Source organism: Aedes albopictus, chromosome 3 (genome assembly GCF_035046485.1).
Source record: "Aedes albopictus strain Foshan chromosome 3, AalbF5, whole genome shotgun sequence".
Taxonomy (NCBI): domain Eukaryota; kingdom Metazoa; phylum Arthropoda; class Insecta; order Diptera; family Culicidae; genus Aedes; species Aedes albopictus.
Genome location: NC_085138.1, coordinates 427,378,981 through 427,404,141, shown reverse-complemented (window position 1 = coordinate 427,404,141; position 25,161 = coordinate 427,378,981). Strand labels below are relative to the sequence as shown.

General features: G+C 39.1%; 1 protein-coding gene across 1 annotated transcript in view; it reads left to right on the top strand.

Annotated features, from left to right (window-relative positions):
• LOC109415401 (peroxidasin homolog) overlaps nt 1-25,161 on the top strand; it is a 567,856-nt gene that overhangs the window by 518,165 nt on the left and 24,530 nt on the right. The gene's annotated exons all lie outside the window — the stretch shown is intronic.

The window sequence follows — 25,161 nt, the reverse complement described above, 5'->3', positions numbered from 1 at the left end:
CCTTCTACGACTGTAAAACTTTTCGAACATTTGGCACTGTCGATAAAAACGAGGAGAATGGCAATCGAAATAACTTCTCCTACATGTCAATAAGGAGAAGATGGTTAACACACATACCTAAATATTGGTAAAATTCTATTACTTAAATGTTGAATATGTTTTTACCCGTTTACTCTATTAATATGATACGTTACTAACGAGCGACCTGATACGAGCCCATTGGGTTTACACTCAAGGTTGAGAGGAAGAAAATGCAAGACAGACACATTCCACGCGTTACATTTTGTGCGAGAATCAAACTTTTACCTCCAAAAATTGATATGTTGTCATATACATACCAACTAGCATATCAAACGATCAGATTTGGTTAGAAGATTCAGTTTATGCTTTCTAATTGAGAATTGGACCTTTGTACTTCGAAAGAAAACAAGAAACACAGCGTAACGGGACACCATCGCAAAAAATGACGAATTTTGACCGAACGCCAAGAAATTTGCTCCTTTTTAGAAGCAATTTTCAAAGTTTCTAGTACTATTAGAAGAATATAGGTAATTATCTTCATTTTGGTGCAAAAAAAATTTAAATTGAAAGCAGGAGCCCGGAAATATCGTTCAATGAAGTTCAAAAATCGCGGTGTAGAAGTGCGTGGAATGTGTCCTTAAAGTAATAAATTTTTGAAAAAAAAAATTGTTCTAGGACCGCCGATAGAACTTTCTTCTTTTAGCCTCAAATGAAAGGGGGGACCTTCAGCTTTCGTTTGGTGGATGTTTTAGCAATACCGATTTTTTTAAAATAATTTTGTTCTACCAGACACACCGTGCTTGGGTATGAAATCACCTGAAACCTTCTGAATTCCATTAATACATCCTCCCTTGTAATGACCCTGATTTTTTGCAAACCCGGTTCAACCCTCTAAAGCTCCCGAAAGCCGCACTGAAACTATCTAAAGTACTACTAGAATTCTCATAAAACCACTCGAATCCTTCCTCAAACCTTCTGAAAACCATATGACCTCCCTGAACCTTTCTATACTACTTTCAGCCCACTCAAACTACTCTCCGACATGTCGCGTCATCGTGAAAATCTACATTCCCTTGGAGTTCCTCCCGTTGAAGCCATATGGAACTTCTTGAAACCTTGCCTGAAACTTTTACAACTCCCCATAAAATTTTCCTGAATCCACTGATACTCCCTAAAACCCCATAAACCCTCCTGAAATGCCCCATTAAGGCTCAAGCATCCGTCATCATTTTTCGGAAAATAAAAAGCAGTTTTCTCGCTGCAAATCTAAACAAGGATCATGAAAATACATTCACTGCATTACAGTCTTCATGTGGAGTACAGTGAATATATTTTCATAGCAAAAACTTTTGTTTTGAACGAAAAAACTGCTTTCAAATGTTTGATGATGACGATGATTTCAATGACGAAAAGTTCAACGTTAAGTCCCTCTCAGATCCTCAAATACTCCATTAAATACTTTAAAAATTTCCTAACAACCCAAAATTTCCCTGAAACTTCCAGAAGTCTCTTTGAAATCTTCTGAAATCCCCTGAAAGCTCTTCAAACAAGGGTCTTGAAAACCCGTAAAACCTGCGTAAATTTCACTAGTACTGCTATTAAACTTCCTTGAAACCTCTGAAATTTCATGAAACTCCCTTTTTCTTCTCCTTGGTGTAACGTCCCAACCCCAACTGGTACCCTGCATTGCAGCTTAGTGTTCATTAGCACTTTCCCAGTTATTTACTTATGGCTTCCTCGGCCAATGACCGTTTTTCAGGTGTATATCATGTCATGTCAGACACGGAGATACACTATGTCCAAGTAGTTTTGGGAAATATCCTTTACGAAAAGCTCCAGGACTGACCGGGGATCAGGCCCGTCACCCTCAGCATGGTCTTGCTGATCACCCATGCAATTACCGTATCGGCTATATAGACACTTGAAACCCACATGAAATCAATCTTGAATATCACTGAAATGCTTCTGAAACTATCCTTCCTTTTCAAACAACTTTGAAATCTTCCTAGGCCATCTTTGGCTTTTCCGAAACTTACCCTGGACACCTCACTTATCTCTTGAAACTTCCTTCAGGGTACTGAGATTGTCAAGTGGCTCCGTAGCTTGGAGGAAAGAAGTGCCCGTCTAGTTGATTTGGAGTCGTGTGTTTGATTCTTACTGGAGCACGTGGGTTGCTTTGTTAAACAGACGGGCTTGGTGGTCCAGTGGCTCTCTCTCTCTCTCTTCTTGGCGTAACGTCCTCATTAGGACAAAGCCTGCATCTCAGCTTAGTGTTCTATGAGCACTTCCACAGTTATTAACTGAGAGCTTCCTCTGCCAATGACCATTTTGCATGCGTATATCGTGTGGCAGGCACGAAGATACTTTATGCCCAAGGAAGTCAAAAAAAATTTCCTTTACGAAAAGATCCTGGACCGAGCGGGAATCGAACCCGTCACCCTCAGCATAGTCATGCTGGATACCCGTGCGTTACCGCCTCGCCGCCTCGGCTATATGGGCCCTACCAGTGGCTACCGCTTCTGATTCATATGCAGAAGGTCCTGGGCCCGTCCCATTCCTTCTACTTTGTACCTTTTTATCCATTTTCTCTATACTCTCCTCTCTCTCTATATATATATATATATATATATATATATATATATATATATATATATATATATGCAACTCATGTATATTCATATGTTCATAACCATGGCTAGAACCAGAAACGGTTGAAAAGCCGTTTCCCTTTCTTCCAACTTTAACAACACAGTGTCAATCTATCAGGTAACGCCTACAAGTTATGCAATCAAGCGAACTGTGTCGCTTTAGCTTCATAGTTATAATCACCTTACGCTTGGCATCCACGCACCAATGTGTGAACCCTCTGTCAATCATATCCCACCAACATCCGCATGAGTTTGTGCAGACGCAGAGGTTTATTCGGTCTGAGAGGTATATTGCAATCATCACTTCTTTCCCCTTCCCCACATTGATCTGCTACCTGACGTGGCATGTGCCATTATCGCCTAAAAATGGAAGATCACCAACGCTCAGATGTCTGCTAGTCCCCGGCAAATACTCATTGTTTCCTTCTGTGAGTGAAGCAGGTCTGACGATACGGGCGGTCAATCAAGCTCAAGCTGACCTACTGTTGTCGAATGGTACTGTGGTTATTGGCAGTGCAGTTAAACAATAATGTCTCCAGCAATTGGAATTTTGACAAAAAGTCATTGAAAAAATATAGGCTTTAATGACTGAATATTCAACGGAGCCTGCATCATGTGAAAAAAACCTTTATTTTTCCAATTTCATGATGCCTAGAAACAGACGTGCCAACTTGGTCAAATTATTGGGACGGCAAAGCCTGGTTTTTCTGATTTTTTGTATGGAAAAATCGAAAAATCGTCAAATATTGGGGGGGGGGGCAAAACCATGCTTGCCCCCCTAAGTTGGCGCCTATGCCTAGAAAACAACAAACCGTCATTGTACTGATTTTCACTGGAATACTCAACTCAACATCCATGTGTCTAATCTGGGAGATGATTAGCTTAATCCACCACAAACAAGCTTAATCCCAAGGGCAAACTTAACCCAAAGAAAAGCCAACCCCATACACATATCATGTGGTATGTGTACAGCGAGAAGTCAATTCTAGATGTTTTGATCCCGGAGGCAGAAAAGCACAACGATAAACTTCACACATGATTGCAAATAAAAATATCACCTCCAATGGATGTCTCCTCTTTCCCGCAACACAATATGGCTGCGTCTCCCGAGTCACCAGACGTACAACAACATAAGGTTCAAGTTTCCCTCCACGAAGTGATCCCCACTGTTGTTGTAACAGTAGTCAGTGGAGGCCACCCCCTGACAGAAACAGATAACCTCCTCCTCGGAGAGTGCTTGACGATGACACACATTCCCATCGTTTCCCCCATCGCATCGCCACGTCGTGGCAACGATCCACTCCATCAAGCACCATCGAGGCACTTTTCCGAAACTCTAGCCTCTGCACTTTCGCACTCGAGCAGAGTGGTAATGTGCTCGCACCAGAGTTCTGGAGAGTTGTGTTCTGGGCCGTGACGATACACGCCCTGTGCCATCGGCGGCGCGGCTCGGCGGCGTCGCCTGACAGCTCGGGGCGTCAAGTGAGTTGATGACTAAATATCGGCTCGTCCCGTTGTTGCGTTGTTGTCGACGTCGTCGGTAGGAGGCGCAAAGGTGGAGCACCGGAATGGCAGGCGGCTCATTTTTCACGGCTTCCGGCGGTGGTTGTCAGTCGGATGGATGACTGTGATGAGCAGTACAAGGTCATCAGCAGCACAAAAGGTATACAGAAGCGATTTCGATGCGGAATGGGATTATGTGTGGAACGGTGTTTGACATCCGAATTATAGATTATATACCAAGGAGATTTTAAAGACGTGCTGTATCCCTGATTTAACCCCTTGGAGCCAGAGGAGTCATACACTCCCGTTCAAAAGTTTGGGGTCACCCCCTCAAAAACATGTCATTTTTTTAGGCCCATATCACCGCCAATTTGCGTCCGATTTCAAAACCTTAGGTTTCATTCAAAAGATAAAAAGTCAAAGAGTCTTTGAACATGATTTAAAAGAAACTTTTTCAAAAAATTATGTATGTAAACTTAACCCAAAGTTGTCAAATTTCCTAAAAAATGAATATAAACTTACGGCAGTGTCGCTGGAAGTTGGGTCGACCAAATTTTAAGATGAGAGCGGTAATATGACCTATTTTCTAATAGCTTTCAACTGCTTTTTACAGAACTTAGCTAAAAAATCTAGAAGAAAAGTTATTAAGTAAATTAATCCTTGATGTCATCGACCAAAAGTTTGGGGTCACCCCTCAATATGATGTATCGGCCAAAAGTTTGGGGTCACTATCGTAAAACATGGAAAAGTGATTTGGTGATATCTTCGTCATCTATAGTTCAATTTTAATTATTTTTGGCTCATTTCAAAGATAATTTACTAAATTTACGTTTGATATCTTTAACTTAACGTATTTGACGATTTTTGTATATAATAATGTTATGTAAAGTTAGCACTTTTTACCACGCTTCAAAAAATGAGGCAACTTTACGTTAAGTTTTAGTATATAAATTTCAACAAATATGTGTGGTTCAATGTCTATGCAGTAAGTATCATTCATTTTGTTTCAAATAAGAAAAAGAAATGAAATGAAATGAAAGATGACAAAGATATCAACAAATCACTTTTCCATGTTTTACGATAGTGACCCCAAACTTTTGGTCGATACATCATTTTGAGGGGTGACCCCAAACTTTTGGTCGATGACATCAAGGATGAATTTACTTAATAACTTTTTTTCTAGATTTTTTAGCTAAGTTCTGTAAAAAGCAGTTGAAAGCTAATAGAAAATGGGTCATATTACCACTCTCATCTTAAAATTTGGTCGACCCAACTTCCAGCGACACTGCCGTAAGTTTATATTTATTTTTTAGAAAATTTGGCAACTTTGGGTTAAGTTTACATACAAAATGTTTTGAAAAAGTTTCTTTTAAATCATGTTCAAAGTTTCTTTGGCTTATTATCTTTTGAATGAAACCTAAGGTTTTGAAATCGGACGCAAATTTGGCGGAGATATGGGCCTGAAAAAATGACATGTTTTTGAAGGGGTGACCCCAAACTTTTGAACGGGAGTGTATATGACCCCAATATAGAAACGGCTGTATAAATTCACCCATTCTATAAAACAGAATACTGTCCTCGGAAAAGTTGTTGCTAATTCTATTGGAGACTTCATTGATAACCCCCTGAACACCCTGAACACCATGAAATTTGGAAAAACTACACAGTTCGAAAAAAACCTGTAAAATTATGACGGATCGAATGTAACAAAAGGACCCCGTCATATATGATGGAAATTTTTGTGTGATCTTAAAATTACATTGCAGATATCTGTTAGAAAATATAAAGAAAAATTGAGATCCGAGCGAGAATTGAACTCAGATCCTTAGCGTATGAGTAGCACGCCCGAGCTCTCTCGGCTATCTCAGCTTGTTCAATAGCAGACAGTCAAAGTTAAACTGCTTCTACCATAATGCACGCATTCCAGATATGCTCCGACTGCTGCAAAGAGTACTGAGAGAGACAACGGCATTGGCGTATCTAGGATTTTTTCCTAGGGGGTGCCTGGGGGGTGCCAGTTTCAGTGGCTTCCAAGTTGCTTTGCTTTTTTTTGCAAAAAGAAATATCGATCAACCCTCAATTTCTTAGTACAATGATATACTACGTCGCGGGACAAATTAGCCCGAAAATTTAAACGCGCTATATTTTAAAGAACAGTTTTTTTTTAAATCCGAACCGTTGCACTGAATTAACACTCTCTCGGCCATGTGAGGTTTGAGAACTTGATAACTTAATTACGTACAGTATCGGACAATTAAAATGCACCAAAGCCGTTTTCCCATACAAAATAGTCAACTTTAGATTACCATATCTCAGTTATCTCTCAACCGATTGTTCTCATTTTTCTGTGACGAACTACAAAACATTTCAATTCTCAAAAACACTTGAGAAATTTCGGTGATAACTATTGATACAAAAGTTACGGATAGGTTGAATTTTGACAATAAAAATACACCAAGACAAAAAGTTTTATAGCAACAATTTGTTACGTCATATCATTATGGTATCTTCGGCAAATATGTTTCTTGTGTAATGACGAATACATTTGCTGAAGAGATGAACATGATATGACTTCAGCATTTTTACTATACAACTTTTTGTCTTGGTGCATTTTTATTGTCAAAAATCAACCTATCTGTAACTTTTGAATCAATAGTTATCATCGATTTTATTCAATTGTTTTTAAGAATTGAAATGTTTTGTAATTCATCACAGAAAAATGAAATCAATCGGTTGAGAGATAACTAAGATATGGTAATCTAAAGTTTACTATTTTGTATGGGAAAACAGCTTTGGTGCATTTTTATTGTCCGATACTGTATAATGCATGGAATTTGTATTTTCAGTTTGAACTTTACAATCATCACAACCCCTTTGTTTTGTGGATTGAATACATTGATTAAGAAAACATTTTCAGAGCAATTATAAGAAGTGTAAATCTCGGAAACTATCAAATATCCACAAATTTGCGTGTAACTTGTATTCATCGTGACAGCATGATAACAACCCTTATAAAATAGTTTTCAATTGTATGAGCCTTTTTTCCATGTTGTGGAAATTAAGCCATTGCGTCCAATAAGCTTAACTTTTGTGGCATTGAAATTGCAAAATCAGGTTACATATTTGCATTTTTGGTTTGACCACAACATTGATAGCGAACTTTGATTTTTCTCTTCGGGATTCTGATTTAATGCTATAATATAATAAAGAAATTTGTGTTTTTGGCAAAACATTGTTTCGGTAATCCCTCGGAGAATATTCCCGGCAATTTATTTGGAAACTGTTTTGCAATTTATTTGAATTAAGCCTTCTTTTAGAAACTAAAAAAAAAAGAAAAAAAAGTTTTACGGGAGTTTTTTCGCCAGTTTTTTAGTAGTCTTTCAACTGATGTTTTGTTAATGTCAGCAATTCTATTGATAGTTGCTTTGGTGATTCATTCGACATTGACTCTGGGAACTTCCTTACATTTTTTTTTGGAAATGTCTTCGGCAAGTCATTCTACTTTTTTTTCGGATTTCCTTCGATTTTTTGGACCTCCATTATTTATGCTATTAGGTATTTCTTCACCAATTCCTTCGAAAACTCCTTCGGAAGTTCTTTAATAAATCGCTTCTATAATTGAAATAAAAATTATATAGACAATTTCTTCTAGATTTCTTCAGTAATTGTGTAAGGAATTCCTGCAGATGATGATTTCAGAACACCTTCAGCATTACCGATGTTACTTGCATTGAACATTTATTCGGGAATTTAATCAGCAAATCCTTTGGAAACTTCTATTATTACTTTAGTAACTTCTTCGGGAATTTCTTCAAAAAAAAAAAAAATCTCTGGCGATTCTTTGAAAATTCTGTCACTGCAATCACTTTTCGAATTCTTTCAATTTTTTTAGAAATTCCTTCGATGATTTTGGTAAATTCTTTGAGAATATTTTGGAAATTTGTTTGTGAATGTTTGTGGAAATTTTTATAGAATACTAGCTGTCCCGGCAAACGTCGTACTACCTGCCTACTGTGTTTTTTGACAAACAGTTCCCTAGAGAAGTCCCCCGCAACTTCACCTGTATGGGAGCCTCCCGTTTCAAAGACTGGAACGGTCTCACACCAAGCTAAGAACCTTCCCCGGCCCCAACAGCACCCACATACAAAATTTCACACCGATCGGTCCAGTAGTTTCCGAATCTATAACGGTCAGACAGACAGACAGAAATTCATTTTTATATATTTGGATGGATGGATAGATATTCTGACAATTTATTTTGAGAGTGGATTCGGTTAATGAAATTGGCCTTACTATTTTCATCAGAAATTCCTCTGGTAGTTCTTACATACATTCTTTTGGCAACTAAGGTAATTTTGATGAAATTTTTTCCGGCAATTTCTTTGGGAATTTGTCAGGAAATTTTTCGTGAAGTTCATAGGATTTTTTTTAAGCAAGTCCAGTTGAGAAATTCTGAATTTCCAGTTCAGCAATTTTCGGAAGCAAATAATTTAAATACAATTGAATCATAAAGATAGTCACGATAAAATTGCCGGAGAAATTGGCAAAATAACTGAAAAAGAAATTGTTTAAATAATTGCGGAGAAATAGCCATTGAAATATAGAATAAAAATCCAAAGAAATTGTTTATTGCAATCCAATAAAACGTAACTAGCTGAATATCAGTTTCTTATACTAAATATTGCTTAAGAGTGGTTTGTTCCTCTCCTATAAAGTAAAAATGTTCGTAGGGTTCCAATGAAACTATCTTGGAAATTTTCAAAAATAAAAACAATCATGCCGAAGGAACCCTCAAAGAAATGGCCATACTGCGGTTTAGCAAATACTTAGCCGTGTGTTCTCAAATCCCACCAAAACGCGATATTTTTTCCACAAATTCATCTCTCATTTTGACAATTAGCAACATTCTGTGCCTTCTAATTAATTACAAATGTTTCCCGTACATTCCTATAGGATTTCACTAAAGATTTCTCTAGTAATACCTCCTAGGATTTCTCTGGAAATTCCATCAATTCCCAAAATTCGTTTAGGGATTCCTCTAGAAATTTCTATTGGGATTCCTTCAGCTAGAATTCCTTGAAGAAGGCCAAGAGGAGTACCAGGTTTAATACCATGATTATTTTCTAGAGTAATAAATGAATTCCTGGATGAGTTTTTAGAAAAATCCCTGGAAGAATCAAAGGCATATCTGGAAGTATCCTAGAAAAACTGGCTAGAAGGATCTCGGCAAGAATTCCAGAAGCAATTTTGAGAGGGATTCCTGCAGGTATCACAGTAAGAATTCTGGAGGAGACCTAGAAGGCGTTCCTGAAACATTAGAAGCAGCACGAATCGCTTATGGAGTTCTAAGAGGAGTTCCTGGAGAAGTCCAACAAGAAATATTTGGAGAAATCCCAGATTTTTTTTTAAGATTTCCAGGAGGACACACCTAAGGTACTTCTGCAAGACTCCAAGGAAGACTGTCTTGAATAATCCCAGCAAGTTTTTGAAGGAGTCTCTGGAGAAATTATTAGAAGAATCCGTAGAAGAATTCTGGGAGGTATTACAGTAAGAATGACTGGAGAAGTCCTAGGAGGAGTTGCTGGAAGAACCACAGCAGGAATAGCTTGAGCTGAAATTCTTGAATGAAGGCCAAGAGGAGTTCCTGTAGGAAACGCATGGGAAATTTATGAGAAAATTCGTGGACAAAATATCTTGCATAAAAACCCTGGAGGAATCACCGGAGAGTTTCTGAAGAAATCACAGGAAAAATCTCAGGAGATAGTCTTAGAAGGATTCTGGGATGTATCACTTTAGAACCCTCAGCTAATATCCTAGAAGGAATTGCCGGAGAAAACTGTTCAGGAATTTCTAGAGAAACCCCATCAGTAATGCCGGGGGGAATCCAAAGATAAAAATCTTTGGAATACATAGCGAAGGCCTTGCAAGAACCGGTAAGGGGCTGTCCATTTATTACGTAAGGGGATTTTTGCGATTTTTCGACACCCCTCCCCCCCTTGTAAGATTTTTTGTATGGACAGCCCTACGTAATTAATGGACAGCCCCTAAAAGTATACTGGAAGAATCTATAGAGAAGGCGCTGAAGGAATCGCAGGAGGATTTTTTGAATGAATCTCAGGAAGAATGCTACCCATAATGCTAGGATAAATTGGTATAGGAATCACTAGGAAGAATTTCTGGATGAATTGATGGAAGAATCACAGGAGGAGCTGTTTGAGGTATTCTGGAAGGAAGGCCAAAAAGAGTTTCTGCAGGAATTCCATGAAGATTTTCTGGAAAAATCTTTGGATAAAATCTCTGGAGGGATTCCTGGATGAGTCCTTGGAGTAATCCCTGGTAGAGCAACCAAAGGAATTTTCGCAAGAATTCCAGCAAGATTGCCTGGAAAGGTCTCAGCAAAAACGCCAGGAGAAAGCTTTAGAAGAATCCGTAGCATAATTATGGAAGTATCGTAAAATCGGCTTGACCGACCTCAAGAAATGTTCAAACAAATATTTAACATTGAATCAGTCTTTGCTATCGAATGGTATATCGTAATTTGCTATTATTTAGCTATAAAATGACATGTACTTTATGAAAATTGAAATTTATAAACATTTGAATAAATCGATTTTTCCATAACTGTGTTTCGTAACGCAATGAGATACATTGTCAAACATTCATGCATGGCATGAATACTAGATACAATATGAAGTTCAAAATCACTGTATTACTGGAATACGATATCCTAGAGTTATATTTAATAAACGAAACTTTTATGAAAATGCTCTTTTTCAATAAAATATATGATTTATCAAAAGTAGACCATCAATTCCTGAAGCCATTGCCTACCTTCAGACGTTATTCGCGATTAGAAGGATTTTAATTCTAAAATAACTCAAAAAGTACATAGCTTTAGAACATATTCGAAATCAGCGACCCTGAATTTAGTAAGTAAGCGTATTTTCAACACAAACACATAGATCACTGACATGATCAATGTTACCCAAAATCAAAAATGAGATTAAATAGCCTATTTGAACATGCTTTAAAGTTTTACAATACTTTTTCGAGTAGCTTTCCACATACTCAGAGGCCCAGTACTTGTTTTAAAAATATAAAACATGTAACGTTTGCTTTAACACGAGAATTATTCAAGAAAGATCGAAAATTCTGATCAATGTTACGGTACCACAGTTAGAATTTCTGGAGGAAGTACAGCTGGAAGAACCGCATAAACTGCTTGAGCAGTCACACCTGGATTATATGGAGGAATTCATAGAATTCCAGGAGATATCATAGAAGTAATTTCTAGAGAAATCCTATGCAATGTCAGGGGTATCTTAAGAGAAGTTCTTCTAACAAATGCCTGGAGGAATAACTACAGTTCTCCTTGAAAGAATCGGTAGAAGTATACTGAAGGAATCCCTGATGGAATCGCAGGAGGAATTTCTGGAGGAATCTCAGGAAGATTTCCCGAAAGTATAGCAGCAAATAAGTATGCCAGGAGAAATCTGAAAGAATTCGTGGAAGAATCACCGGAGGAACTTTTGAAAGGATCCCAGGAAGATTGCTTGAATAATTCCACCAGAAATTCCTGAAGAAATCTCAATAGAAATTTTGAGAGGAATCCCTAGAAGAATTCCGAGAAGAATCATTGTAAGAATTTCCAAAGAAATCCTAGCAGAATTTGCTGGATCAATCTCTGCAGAAATTTCTAGTATGTACAACCCCATCATTACTGCCTGGAGTCAAAGGAAGTTTATTGAATTGGTTGATTGATTTGTCTTTAGTTAAGAGACTTTCAGCCCTTGGCTGGTTCGTCTCGAAGTTTATTGAAGAAATATCGCGAAGAATCCATAAAGGAAGCCTAGAGAAATCACTGTATGAATACCTTTATATTTCTGGAGGAATCTATGTAGAAGTCTGTTGATTGTTCTTTCCAATATCCAAAACGCCAAAACGTGCAACAGTTAAAATGCGAGTTCAAATGTGCCATTAATAAATATTAGAATTATTATGTGAAGTTTTAAATTTTAGGTGATTGTCAAGGAAAAATTCTAGGGGGTGCCAAATATGTTCTAGGGGGTGCCAGGCACCCCTGGAACCCCCCCTAGCTACGCCAATGGACAACGGGGAAACCGCCACAGCTGCAAGCAGCCGTTCTTTAGCTGACGACGGAGAGCTGGCATGGTTTATAGCAGATGCATGTAAATTTAAAGCGAATATGCTTTAAAATCTGTAAACAAGCCGTCTGACCAGCAGCGGACTGCTCGGCTGACGTTGAATGTTGGCGATTTACATTTTTCTGTCGCAAATTTCAGTTGATATTCAATTTACGTGCTGTTTAACTTTCATATTTTTTTTGCTGTGTAAATAATTGTTGTTCCAAAAGCTGAACTTGGATGTTGGTTACGTTTATGTGTATTCATTAGGCCTTCGTCAAAATATCGAAAGGCGTTCCATATTCTGGGATGTTCTAGGAGTTCCAAACTGTCCTATAGTGAAGTCCTTCAAATCTACAAAAATAATTTTATGTGTTTTCGTCACAAACAATGGCATTGCGTAACTTACTGTAATCCGTGATGCTTTTTACATCTAAAATGTCATTTATAGATACTACAGGGATATACCAGGTAAGCCAAACCACCTTATAGTTCAGAACTTTAGGTCTACACTCGTAACAGTAGTCATATCTGTCATACTGAATATCGTTGCATACACAGCAAAAAAATTCTTGTAACATCACATCATTATCGCTGCACATCAGTCGCGTACATCATTTTCATGCAACAAATTAGCCGCCGTAGCTTGAGAGTGGGTCTAGCAATCGCTAGAACCGGATCTTTAGATGAATCATATATAAGTAAAATATTGGCATCACAGAAAAAAATATGTAATTAAAATTCAACGAGAAATCATGCACATAAAGGGAATGCCAGAGTTAGTGCACTTTTACATGAGATATCATGTAAATTTACGTTACGTTCGTGTAAATTTCCGCCAACCATCACGTAAACCATCATGGACTCCAACCAGTTACGCGACTATTAGCGGAAATTTACACGAATGTAACGTAATTTTACATGATATCTCATGTAAATATGTACTAACTCTAGCATTCCCTTTATGTGCATGATTTCTCGCTGAATTTTAATTACATATTTTTTTCTGTGATGGATTCGTACACTGATCCGTTGATTGTGAGGCATATCCCTTACCTCTCGGCTATTCGACCGAGTTAGAATGTGGGCGATAAATATGATACTGCTTCTGGGCATTTGCTGGAATGGGTTTGTTGACACTTTCCGGTGCCAACCAGGGTGTGCATGGTGAGTGTGATAACTGTTGGAAAACGATGTAGCCGAGTGAAATTACGTTCGAAAATGAATACATCACCAGAAATTACAAGCCTGGATATTACAAAATTATTTGCTGTGTAATCAACCGCAGTTACTGGAGCAATCTGAAGTGCACTAGCTTATTATAATCCTTTTGGACATTCAGGGTCGTCCAAACTGTTTTGTAAAGACGTCCTTAAAATCTACAAGAACTATTTTATGTGTTTTCACCATAAATAACAGTATTGCATAATCTGCTGGGGTCTGCTAAGATCTCAAAAACTCAAATGTCATTTAGAGACAGTACAGGGATATTCCAGGTCAGTAAAACTACATTGGAGTTCAGGACTTCAGGTCTACACTCGTAACGACAGCCATATCTGCTATACCGAGTAACGTTGCATATTTATTCGTGGTTACTAAAGCAATCTGAAGTCTACTTTTTTATTGTAAACCCTTGTGACACCCAGGTTCTTCTAAACTCCAAGAATAACTTTATGTGTTTTTGCCATACATAGTAGAATTGCATAATCTGCTGGGATCCGCGAAGCTCTTGAAATCTCAAATGTCATTTAGTGGCACTACAGGGATATTCCAGGTCAATCAAAGTACCTTTCAGTTCAGGACTTCAGGTGTACACTCGTGACAGTATTTATATCTGTTATACTGAGTAGCACTGCATAATCAACCGCAGTTACTGGAGCAATCTGAAGTCTACTAGCTTATTACTATCCTTTGGGACATTCAGGGTCGACCAAACTGTTCCATAATGAAGTCTTTCAAATCTACAAGAATAACTTTATGTGCCATAAATAACAGTATTGAATAATCTACTGGGATCCGCGAAGCTCTCGAAATCTACAATGTCATTTAGAGACACTACCTTGGAGTTCAGGACTTCAGGTCTACACTCGTCGTAACACCATCCGTATCTGCTATACTGAGTAACGTTGTATATTTAACCGTGGCTACTGGACCAATCTGAAATCTTTTTTTTTATTATAAACCTTTGGGACCTTGAGGTTCGACCAAACTGTTTTATAATGAAGTCCTTTAAATCTACAAGAATAACTTTATGTGTTTTTGCCATAAATAATAGTATTGCATAATCTGCTGAGATCCACGAAGCTCTTCAAATTTCAAATGTCATTTAGAGGCACGACAGGGATATTCCAGGTCAGCCAAACTACCTTTGAGTTCAGGACCTCAGGTCTACACTCGTAACAGTAGTCATATCTGTTATACTGAGTAACACTGCATAATCAACCACAGTAACTGGAGCAATCAGAAGTCTACTAGCTTATTTTAAACCTTTGGGACATTCAGGGTCGTCCAAACTATTCTATAATGAAGTATTTCAAACCTACAAAACTAATTTTATGTGTTTTCGCCATAAATAATAGTATTGTATAATCTGCTGGAATCCGCGAAGCTTTTGAAATCTGAATTGTCATTCAGAGACACTACAGGGATATTCCAGGTCAGCCAAACTACCTTGGAATTCAGGACTTCAGGTCTACACTCGTAACACCATTCATATCTGCTATACTGAGTAACGTTGCATATTTATCCGTGGTTACTGAAGCAATCTGAAGTCAACTTTTTTTTATAAACCTTTGTGACATCCAGGTTCGTCCAAAATGTTTTATAATAAAGTCCTTCAAATCTACAAGAATAACTTTATGTGTTTTTGCCATAAATAATAGTATTGCATAATCTGATGGGATCCGCGAAGCTCTTGAAATGTCATTTAGATACACTACAGGGATATTCCTGGTCAGCCAAACTACCTTGCAGTTCAGGACTTCAGGTCCACACTCGTAACATCAGCTATATCTGACATACTGAGTAACGTTTCATAATCAATCGCGGTGACTGGACAAACCAGAAGTCTACTATACATTATTATGAACCTTTGGGACATTGAGGGTCGTCCAAACTATCCTGAAGTTTAGCTATTGATAGTTACAGTAGTTATTCTCCCAATGAACTTTATTCTTTAATCTGTAATCCCCCTGGCAAATCATGAGGCATTCAAAGGTAGTTTTGAGATATTCCAGATCAATAACAATACTCCGGAGACCACAGCTTCAGGTATACACGTGTTACAATAGCTTTTGCCTCTACGTTAACCAACCCCAACAAACATTAATGCTGTACAATAGACAAATAAACTGCTCTTTAGCTTGATTGAAAAAAAAATAGCTGCATAAGCTTTTGTTCAGTTATGATTGTTACTTTGGACTATTGGATCTAAACTCAAGAACAGTTAGGATGACCTAGGATATCCTAACTGATCTGATACTGTCTATTGAACTTTCAGAAGACTTACTGGACAAGATAGATTACACATCGTAGCTTTGTATAATGAAAGAAGTTACCGTTTTACCCGTAACCTTTAGGATCTAAACTCGAGAACAGTTTGGATGACCTAGGATATCCCAACTGATCTGATACTGTCTGTTGAACTTTCTGAACACTTTATGGACATGATAGATTACAAATCTTAGCTTTGTATAATGATAGAAGTTACCGTTACACTCATAGACCTAAGGATCTAAACTAAAGACTGTCTGTTACGGCGAAAATGCATGGATTTGATGGGATTTGAAGCCGAATGCTTTGTAGCAGATCGCAAACTACATGTCAAGGGTGCGAAAGCAGCTTTAAGCTGAAATTTTATTAGCTGGTTAAATAAAACGTTACTTTCTAATATTTAGGCAAATATTACTTACTTAATTCGGTTTACAAATCCATTTAGTAGTTCTTGATAATCTCGTAACATTTTATGTTTCTATCTGTGGTAGGTAATAGGTTTAAGGTTAGAATAGCAAATGGAATAAACTTCTTTAACTTACTGTCACATAATTCTAAGATACTAGCTTAGTTATCTTTAAGGCAATTTAACTGCACTGTAAGCTGTAAGTAGATAACTCAATTTTAGGAACTAATTCAATTATTTGCCGCAAACTTCCAAATTACGCTTACATGACTTTGCAACACACTAATGATCTTCTATTCAATACATCTCACTAGGATCATTTCGCTTTGACACAATAATCAACCACAAACGATCATCACGGGCAGTGTTGCCAGCAATACTGTCTATTGAACTTTCAGAAGACTTAATGAACATGATAGTGTACAAATTGTAGCTGTGTTTAAAGAAAGATACCATTATACCCGTAGACTTTAAGATCTAAGCTCAAGAACAGTTTGGATGATACGATATCCCAACTGTTTCTTTTGAACTTTCAGAAGACTTTTGAATATGATAGATAACAAATCAGAGCTTTGTATAATGGAAGAAGGTACAATTCCACTCGTAGATTGTAGGATCTGAACTCAAGAACACTTCGGAGCTTTGTATAGTGAAAAAAGGTAGCATTCGTAGACTTTAGGATCTAAACTTAAGAACAGTTTGGATGACCTAGAATATCCCGACTGATCTGATACTGTCTGTTGAACTTTCAGAAGACTTAATGGACATGATAAATTACAAATCGTAGCTTTGTATAATGGTAGAAGTTACCGTTACACCCATAGACTTAAGGATCTAAACTCAAGAATAGTTTGCATGACCTACGATATCCAGAAAAATATCTTTCATAATATTCTACCGTTTTTAATCTATTGGCCAACCTACAGAAAAAAGTAGAAAAAACTCCACAATTTCGCAAAAATCCGGCTTCAAAGGGTTGAGCGACTTGTTGTATGACTCACTATTGCATAAAAGTATGAATTTAAGAAGTTATTTATTCAGACTTCCATATCAATGCTGCTTAAAAAGCTGTATTCTTATCATGCATTTACCTCTTTCCTGCTGAACAGTTCAAAGCAAGTCGTTTAACCCGAAAGCTTAGCAGTTCGTGATAATCAGGCGGCACGTTTTCTCGACAGTTCACATTTTGTACGATTTTATTGTCACATTCCCCCTCACCCCGTCGGCCGTGTGAACGCAAACAGGCCTCAGCCAGCATGGAAACCTCAAGGCTCAAGGGAGCAAAACTCTTACTTAAGTGCTGCTGAAAAATTCAGTCCAATTCCCGCTCCCACTCTGGCTAAGCCGTCCAACCAAAACCGACACGAGGCAGTTGGGGAAAATTAAATGATCATAAATAATTAAAATCCGAGCTTGTGCTCGCCCAACAGGTCGTTGCGTTGTCGTACCTATCTACTAGGTACCCTACCCCTAGTCTGTGCGATATTTTTTTCTCCCATCCGCGTGCCGAGCCGACTCAACCTAGCGCAAAAGTCAACTTGTTCCGGTGTGGGTAAACCCCGTGAAACAAGCTTTAAAAAGGAAACCAGATGAAAGGCGATTATTTTCCATTTTTAATTTCCTTCGGCTTGACACACAGCTGCCGTGCCGTGCCAAGTGAGTGTGTTCCCGGCGCGGCGTGGCTGGTTCGATCCCGCGCCTCAATGCCAGTTCCAGAGGGAGTAAAAGGTAGAGAAAGTGGGTATTTTTAGTCTAGAATCAGCGACTGTGTCTTTTTCTCCATGCCGGTTTCCGGTAGTTTGTCGTTCCCCAAGGATTAGTTGCTAGGTTGGTACTTGCTGGTGAACTGGATTAGGCAGTAGACACGTCTGGAAATAGAACGAAATCCTCTCTATCAGTCTTGAGGTAGGTTAACGAAGACATATCGCAGGAGATTCAGCTGAAAGGCAGTGGTGCCATCTAGATTTTCAAAGAGTTTTCATATCCCTTCAAATATGTTATTCTTCATCATTAACTACTTAGTATGATGATTCAACTGGCAGAACATCTGCTTCTCTGTTTAGTTCTTTCAGATACTTTCCCAATTATTCTCTGTTTCTTTGAAAAATGTATTTTGTTTTTCATTCCCCGGCTAAAATTGCATTCTGCATTAGGGTTTTAAAATTACATTAAACGGTTAAACTCCTACTGTTCCTCCTAATCCTACACACCAAATTTTTCGAAACGCTTCCAGCACAAAAAAAATCAGCAAAATAAAATGCTGAATTTCAGCAAAATTTTTGCTGAATTTCAGCACAACGTTGCTGATCAACTGTCAAAATTGCTGGAAGATTCAGCAAGCTGAAAAATAGTTGCTGATATTCAGTAAATTCGTATTGCTGAATGAAATCAGCACAAAAAAAATCAGCAAAGTTTGCTGAATACCAGCAAACAAAATTTGCAGTGTACACCGATTAGGGAAATACTTCTTCGAAGATCGAGTATATTTGTATTATGATTGCAAAATCTAATACATTAAAACCTCAATTTAGGCAGATGGCCGGGGGTGGATAAATCAAAAATGTGCATAAACTAAACAAGGCATAAAATAAGGGAAATTTGTGCATAAATTAAGTTTGGGCTATAATGAGGGAATCTAGTTCGTGAGAAAAGGTCTTGTTCCTGGGCATTTGAGGTGCAGCTAAGGGGATTTCTATAAAGTTCTTTAATAACCCAGAAAAGGGGGTTCCAAGGGGCTTCAGGGGCGTTTCAGGGGGTTGTTTGAGGGGATTTGGGGTGCCTTTTAAAAGCGTTCTGTCAGGTTTTGATGTCGTTTACATGGGATTACGGGAAATTCAGGGGCATTTCAATAGAATTTAGGGGATTTCAGGGACGTTTCAAGGTGCTTTAAGGGAAATTCAGGGGATCTCAGGAGCCTGTAAAGGGCGTTACAAGGGATTTGAGGAGCGTTTTACTGTATTTAAGAGTAATTTAAAAAAAATTCAGGGGTGTCAGCAGCATTTCAAGAGCGTTCCTAGAGATTTTAGGGGCGTATGATAGCATTTCAGGGGCGTTTCGAGTATTTCAGGTCAAGGTCGTATCAGGAGGTTTCAAGAACATTTTTAAATCAAATAGCATTTCAGGGGCGTTTCAAAGGACTTTGGGATGGGGTCCCTGAAAATCCTCTGCAACTTCCGGAAACACCTCGAAGATCCCACTAAAACCCTTTGGAGCCCATGTAACGCACCTGAGACGCTCAGAAACTCCCTAAAACTCCTCCTTCACAGGGGGTTTTTTTCAGCTTCCAGTCAAAAATTTAAAAAAACCCCTGTGAATTTCGAAACAGTCGATAGCATCTAAGTAAAACTCCTCCGTAACGCTTCAGTAACGCCTCTGAATCCCGCCGAAAACAGTTTGAAGCTTCCTGAAATACCTTCAAAATTCCCCTTAAACCCCCTCGGACCCCATGTAACGTACCTGTGACGCTCTGAAACCCCCAAAAACTCCTCCGTAACGCCTCTGGATCCCACAGGAAATGCTCTGAAACTTCCTGAAATGCCACCAAAATTCCACTAAAACCAATTCGGACCCCATGTAACGCACCTAAGACACTCCGAAACCCCCGAAAACTCCTCCATAACGCCTCTGAATCCCACATGAAATGCTATGAAACTTCCTGAAATGCCTCCAAAATCCCCCAAAATCCCCAAAAGCCTAACGCCTCCGAATCCCTCTAAAACCCACTGGACCCCATGTAACGCACGTGAAACTCTCGGAAATCCCCGGAAACGTACCTGTAATACCCCCTAAACCCGCCTAAATTCCTCTGAAACTCTCTGCAATGATTTCGAAAATCCCTTCAGGCCCCTGAACCCCCCCCCCCTGAGATCTCCTGGTACCCCGCGGAAACCCCTTGGGACCCCCTGAAACTTGTTAATGTATTCTTCCTGTGGTACTATCTTTTCTTTCAGGAACTTCTGCTGTGATTACTCCAGAAATTCTGGCAGGCATTATTGCAGGACTTTTTCCAGCAATTTCTACAGGAACTTCTATCGGGTTTTATTCAGAGATAACGGTCATGATACCTCCTAGAATAACTCCGTGGATTTATCCATGAATTAATCTCGGTAGACGGAAGTGCGTATAAACGAGAGCTTGATGGTGGCTCATGGGACGGCTTCGGAAGTCACGGATCGGTAGCCGGATCGTCGGCCTTAACAATGAATAGCAGTCGACCTATTAAGAGGCGGAGTGTTGACGTGGTGGTGATGATCGACAGAAGTAGTCGTGTGGGACCATCGAAGGGCTTGGCTTGATGTTTCCGTGTTCGGAGTTGTAGTTCACCGAGAGGGCGAACAGATTCTGGGTTCTGCTCAGTTTGCTACTGAGGCCGGCTCGGAGTATGACCAAAGGCCGGGTCAAAAATCGTGCCAGAATTGATGGCCAGAACTTCGCTGAACTGCCAGTCTTACCCGAGGTCTGGTCAGGTAGTCTGATCTGGCCTCTTCAAGAACCACCAAAAATCGAGTGGCCGTCTAAAAAATAAAAAAAACGGACCTCCAAATTTTTTCTAATGTATTTAGGCCTACCGTCCCACACCAGACCAAATCGAAATGTTACCGTACAGTAACAAACTGCTTCTGGAAATGGTCTCCAGAGTTATTGATAGAGATTCTTTCAGGATGATTCTCCAGGGATGATTTTGTCAGCCAAAACTTCTACTAGTAGCTGACAAAATCAGGTTCTCACTGTACTTTGAAAAACCACTAGGAGCTTGGACAAAAGAAACAGCAAGGGACTACACAATACTGAGGTCAATTTTGACAACCCTGAATGTCCCGAAAGTATATAATAATATCTGATCTGATTTGATCAACCATGAGGTCTTGAAATGGAACAATAGAGGGTCTCAGGGAAGACTTTACATGGATTTCGTGGGAGAGGTGGGTTTCAGGGAGTTTCTTAAGGGGCTTCATGAAACTTACAAGGTTTCGTGAAGTTGTAGAATTCCCAGGTGAATCCAAATAAGTTTCATAGTTGTTCCAGGGCAGATTTAATAAGGTTTCAGCAGGCTCTAAGCTTTCAAGAAATTCTAGGAAATTTCGTGGTCATTTGAGGGAATCCAAGTAACAATGAATGCTGAACCGTGAGGGTATAAGTTGAACATAAGCTGTTATTACAGAGGGTCCAAAAAGAAATTAATGCTCAAACATCTTGTTTGACTCGATTGAATTTTCATTAGTGTCAAACTGATATTGTTTCTTGTGTGCTTTCCTTGTCAAATATTTGACCCTGTGTACTACTGGCCATACTCTCACGGCTGAATAAAACTGTAAGTGGCTGAACAAAAAGACAGCCGAATATTATTTATTTATTTATTTATTTATTTATTTATTTATTTATTCATAACAATTATTGCGACGTAAGACTCTGTCTTTTTAGTATATTAGTTTGAAGTATGGCTTGCTCAAGCTCTCCAATCAGCAATACACAGATGTCTGATTCTGTGTAACAAGCACAAGCATACACAAATAATCATCTGTTGTTCAACCTTTAAGCAAATAATTTTGGACAGCTGACCCAAGCAAGTTTTCGTGAAGTCCACATCGCTTCTTCAGCCTCAATACATACTTAGACCAACTTATGTTCTTGATTAGTCAGACACCAAGCCCGTACACAAGGGGGAGTTTTGGGGGTTAAACACCTCCTATTGCCGATGATCCATACACTACGCGCCCCTCCGCCCTCTGCCAAAATTAAGAAAAATCCCTCCCTTGTCGCCTTTTCTCTGCACGGGCCTATCAGACACAACAAATAATGCTTTCGGTACTTAAAAGAGTTCGACTGATGTGAGAGATTGAAGCTGCTTTTATCGGCGCTGCAGTCTCGTGAAATCAAAACGACTGTTTTAGATTTGTCCCGACGTATCGACTCTATGTCGGTCGAGTCTTCTTCAAAGAAGCCTTCTTCAACGAAGACTCAAAATAGAGTCGAAACGTCTAAAACAGTCATTTTGATTCTCCAAGACTGCAGCGCCGATAAAAGTAGCTAAAAAGTAATGCTCTCGTTTTCGAGGATATATAACCTTCCGTAACTGGCGCGGTTGACCACCACCGTCAGCACCACGTTTATGCTGAGTACAAAAAGCGCGATTTTTTCAACACGATTGCTCGAGGGATAATTATGTGTGGTATAGGTGCTAAGATGAGCGAGTATACATCAGGAGATCTAAGTTTAATTCCCAGTTTTCCCATATATTATTTTATACATTCCTAAACATCCCTCCAGGAAATAGAAAGCAGCAAATGGTCAAAATACATGTGATTGATTACTGATTACGCACATGTTAAGCTTTAAAACAGCCTTCCGATGAACCTTGAGCAGCCAAAGGTTGAATAAAATTACCAAAATTAGACGTTTAGAATCTGAATGAAGGATTGTATCTCTTGCGCTCAGCCTTTGTACCTCAAGCGTGCTTTTATCATGATCTGTGTACTCAGTGATCGACGCGACCACTCCCGGGTTAACTCTTTTTCGACGTTTTGCCGCCCAACTAACAGGGAATCTCAGGAATATTTCAGGAGCTTTCAGGGGAGTTCTGGGACGTTTCATATTATCTCAGGAGGATCCATGGAGGTTTCAGGGGTTTTTGGTTTCACGGCTATCTTAGAGGGCTTTGAGAGGATTTAGGGATTTTCAGGGGTGTTTCAAGGGCGGTTCAGGAGCCTTTCAGGAAGTTTCAGGGAATCTCAGTAAGTTTAAGATACAGTCTTGGAGCTTTCTGATTCTCTGAACTATTTTTCATGGCGATGCGTTCACCCAGGGATAACGTCTGCTCCTCAGCTTAATGTTCTATGAGCTCTACCACAGTTTTCAAATGAGAGCTTCCTCTGCCAATGATTTTATTTGCATGTGTATATCATGTGGCAGGCAGAGGGTTTTGTATAATTGAAGGCAGAGTTGGGCCTAGCATATGGCACTTTTATAATGGGAGGGGTCAAGTAGAGTATCTTTAGAGTTGCTCCAACAAACAGTGTCGGACAAAACAATAAGACCACCAGCCTTTTTTCATACACGAAACAACAATACAATAGAACCACTTTCAGATTGCCATTATCAAAGGATATATGAGAGAATCTTATACTTGATAATTGATAAACAAGTACTAAAATTATGGATGCCATTTAAACTTGGGGACATATTGAATTGACCACAAATAACCTATGAAAATCTGGTGTTAGAGTTTTGTCGCAATATATATTTGAAACTTTAAAAGTAGTGAACAGAACTCAACCAATTTAATACAAATCGAAATTCCCGTAATTCCATGTCGGCTGTCAAAATTTCAGGCAAATCGGTTTACAAGAATTCGAGTATCATGTCGTTAAACTTGGCCGTTTTGTATGAAATAGGACCAGTGGTCTTATTGTTTTGTCCGACACTGTAGATTGCTTAGAAGAAGTGCCGACGAGAGATCCAACGTGGAAGAAGCATATGCTTTCTCGGCTTCCAAGAGTAATCGAGGAATACTAATTTGTACTTGGCGGCTAGCAGGGCGTACGAAACGGTTCTCAAATAGAAGCAGGTTCTGTATGCTTTCCCAGAGGCATTGCTGAATTCGTGGACTTTTCGTGGACGATTGATTTTATCTAATCCACATGGACCACTACGAAACGCCAACCAACGCTGTTGCTTGGATTCACCAATGATTCACCTAACGGTTCGTCTCAGTTCATGAAGGAGCATCAGAGAGTTTCGACAAAGAATTTGGCGAGCATTGCGACCACTCCCAGCAATCCAAAAAGTTTGCAGCGTCGAGCGTTTAGTCGATATGTTGGTCAATTCGGATAATGTGGGTACGAAGTATTGGAATTCGTTCTGCCGTTGCAGCCTTAGAGTTTTAGTAGAAGCAGAAGAATACATTGTTCGTCTAACGGGATTATGAAGATGAATTCGATACCTACAAGCTCGTATCAGCAGAATTCAGTAACTGTAGAAATAGCTGCTTCACCTTCGGTAAGCATGTCGTCCATGTGAAAATCCTTCGCTAGGAGCAACGAGATGAGAGAAACTTACGCATAATCAACTATTCAGCAAAACCATGCTGAGGATGATGGTCGGTTCGGAAACTTTGAACGCATTTTAAGTATAGTTCCAGGCCGCCATGATGATCAAATATAGGATTTCGATTAATTTAATTATGGAGAATAATATTGTATGCGATAAGTAATCAGGATACTGGAGTATCGAATACATTCATATTGAACATCTGGCATCTCTTCCCGCTTCAAAGCGCGCGATCCACGTTTCTTTAGGATAAAATATTTAATCGAGAAATAGTAGGTACCGGGATTCGTTTAACTTTTCATTCCACCGCCTGACATCTAGAATCGATTTTTATTATCCATTTCCGCACATCTCCTCGATTCGATTCGGAGGCAACTGAGTGGAAAATATGGAACCATCAGAGAAAGATAGATCTACCTACCGGGGGGAAAATGGGAATCCATCGGAGCCATTACCAAGAATTATTGTGAGACATCCGTTATTGATGCGGAACTTGGCGGAATAAAGTCATTTTCGCTGCTGCTGTTGCTGCTGTACACAGGATAACCAAGGCGTAGATTCAAGGATTTAGCGCTCTCGCGCGGAAGACACGGCTCGGCGGTCCCATGCCATTAATTTATGGCGTTTAATGCAAACAACAGTTGAAACAAGCAATCAAGCGCTGTTATTACGTTTGTTATTGTTGCTCATTATTGGTGTGGCAAGCAATTATAATTATCGCTATATTCGGTATTGTTGCTCTCTTTCATGCTCGTGTCCGGAGAACATATTGTTGTTCGCGCCGGTTGTTTGCCATTAACCTACACACCAACACACACAGGAGACAGGACGGGCCACAAACCGACGATGATGACAGCTCGCACAACAAACGCGCCGAGGTCCGGATTTCTACGTCGACTGA